This window comes from Marmota flaviventris, chromosome 10 (genome assembly GCF_047511675.1).
Source record: "Marmota flaviventris isolate mMarFla1 chromosome 10, mMarFla1.hap1, whole genome shotgun sequence".
In the NCBI taxonomy this organism is placed as follows: domain Eukaryota; kingdom Metazoa; phylum Chordata; class Mammalia; order Rodentia; family Sciuridae; genus Marmota; species Marmota flaviventris.
Genome location: NC_092507.1, coordinates 74,078,281 through 74,081,105, shown reverse-complemented (window position 1 = coordinate 74,081,105; position 2,825 = coordinate 74,078,281).

Genomic DNA, 2,825 nt, shown 5'->3' with positions numbered 1-2,825 from the left:
CCCAGTCACTTAGGAAGGAGGCTGAGGCAGGAGGATGGCAGGTTTGAGGCCAGCCTCAGCAATTAAAGAGACCCTGTTTCAAAACAAAATTTTAAAACACGGCAGAGGATGTAGCTCAGTTGAGTGCATGCCATCATATGCAAAGTCCTGGGTTCAATCCCTAGGACACACACACACACACACACACACACACACACAGGTGTGCACATACGCGAATGAGCCCTTGCTTGGTGGCTCTCAGGGGCATATTAACATGCCCACCGGGATAGTGAAGATGCTGAGATGGCATGCGATAAAAATTTAATTTAAACTGGTATATTGTTAAATTGAGGAAGGTCCACTTTCTGGTATTCAGGTGGAGATTCACTGGTTAGGTATTTTGGTGATATTCTGATCCTTCATGCTTAAGCAAGAAAAACTAATTATCTTTAAGGGTCTCTAATTGCTGAGATTGGCCTCAAACCTACCATCTTCCTGCCTCAGCCTCCTTCCTGAGTGACTGGGATTAGGAGTGTGAGCCACTGGTCCTGCTTCATTTTCATTTTGATTCTCATTTTTCTTGGTGTAAAATTTTATTTGGGATATCTGAGGGGGGTTGACACCAAACCCTGCCATAGAAGCTACCATCTTCTCCTTCTATGGGCAGGCCAGCTGTAGAGGACTACACGTGACATCTGTCTGTGACAGAGGCCCTTCTCCATTGCTCTCCTCTCCCTTCTGTGCTTAGACTTCTGCATCTCCTCCGCTGACTCAGATCTCCACATTGTTCAGTAGGTGTTGAATATTTTCTTATTCTCTGAGGTTTAGGGTTTAATTCTGCACCATTTAGATCCTTTTGAGTTTTAGCCAGCATACAACTGCTCCAAACCTAACTTCATCTCTTAAAGATTACTGACTTGATAGAAATTTGGAAGCCTAACGGGAACTATGGAAAAATGTTTTGACTTGTATTTTTCCAACTGCTTTAGTTCTGCCAACTAAAGATCAGTGGGAAGAAGATAAAAGCATACCCCTTGTTAATTTAATCCCACCCAACTCATTCCTCTCAGGATCATATTAATTAATAAGTCGTGTTATTCAAAAATTTATTGAGCACGTACGATAGGCCGAGTAATATGCTCGGAAATTAAGATACAAACATTGACAAGACATAGTCCCTCACTGGTCAGTAGAGTATGGTGGAGGAATTTGAATATGAATTCTTAGTAAGCCCATTAGGAGATCCTGATGTAAGTAGTTGGAAACCAAATTTTACCAAACTCTTGTTACTGATGATTCAGTTTTTCAAAACCCAAGTTTATTTTCAAAATAGAGGAGAGTACAGAATGTTAAAACCCTTTTAATTGTGTTGTCTAGCCCTATTTGTTACATAGGCCTTGAGCCTAATTGGTAAAGGTTTTAGCAAGCAGAGAGCATATGTTGATAACACCTCAATTGATATTAATGGTCCCAAATGAATCATCTGTTAGTGGTAAGAATTATACTTTTTTGGCTCTCCTGGGGCCTCTAATCTCTTTCTCTATAAGTTGCCCATAAATATCCTGTCGGTTTTCTAAAAGAAAGAAAGGGAGGAAGAAAGCAAGCAAGCTCCAATTGAAAGGAGGAGAGGGAGGGCTTAGGCTCTGGTCTGCCTTGTGCACTTGGACCTTCCAGAGGACAGCAGATATGAACAGTCTACTCTCCTTACTCATGAGAAGCAACAGCTTTCTCCTTTCATTCTTGGCACTGGTTTCTAATGTTCTTTCCTCTTGCCTGTAATTAGAATGTTGATTTAAGTCCCTCACAAAGTGCTTTAAAAGGTACAGGACACTCTGGACTTGCTGAGGGGAAAATAGAAGGCTCTGGTCTTTTCAACTAGTGCCTCTTGGACTGGACATGGAGAACCCCAGGATAGAATTATAAGCTTGCCCCAAGCAAAACAGAGTCTATATTTTCAAATCTTGGGACAGCTGTTTGGCAAGGGCATCAGTTCATCTCATTAACCTGCTCAGATAAAAATATAATAATGATAGTGTGTGCGTGGGGTATTGCATTTACAGCATTACCATAGAACTCTATAATCACTTGAATATATCAGATTAAACAAGAGAGTTTTGACTTTTAAAGGTCTAACACTTGAGATTATAGCTATTTATGGATGAATGACCCCAAGGGCTGGCATTTGGATTGTAGGGCCGGTATTCACCCTGTACCCATCAGTTTGCTGGTTGTTTATGGTTGACATCTATTCTGATTGGCTGGGTTTTCAGTCCTTATCAGTTGTGGATTTACTCAGCTACACAGATTTTGGGTATCAGCCCTGTGCTCTGTGATTTGGTGAAGATGTTCTCTTGAATCCCACTTCTTATGAGTGAACAGGTCTAGCTGGATCACTGTCATCAGGGTCTGAGAGGCCTTGTATGTTTTCAGCTAGACTTCACAAAGCAATGTTTTACTAATGTTCACAAAAATAAGAATTTTCAGAGTTTTGAGATGTGTTTATCAGGAATGTGAAGAATCCACAAAACGGTGGTGTAGATCAGGCAAACACAATTTTCTTGCACGTTTTAAAACCCAAATACACCATGGTTATTCTCCATGTTCTTCCCACCAAATTGGGTGTATAAAGTTTCTCCCTTTAACCTCCCTTTATTTAAAAACCAGGATTCTAACAACCTACTGGACTAGCACCGAAGACAGTGATTACAATGACAAATGAGACACGCATGGTCCCTGCCCTCATAGAGCTTCCATTCTAAGATCTTGAATCATGTTATAGTACCTACAGTTATAGCACTCACCAGTACTTACTATGTTTCAGGCAGTATTTTAAACCCTTTATATGT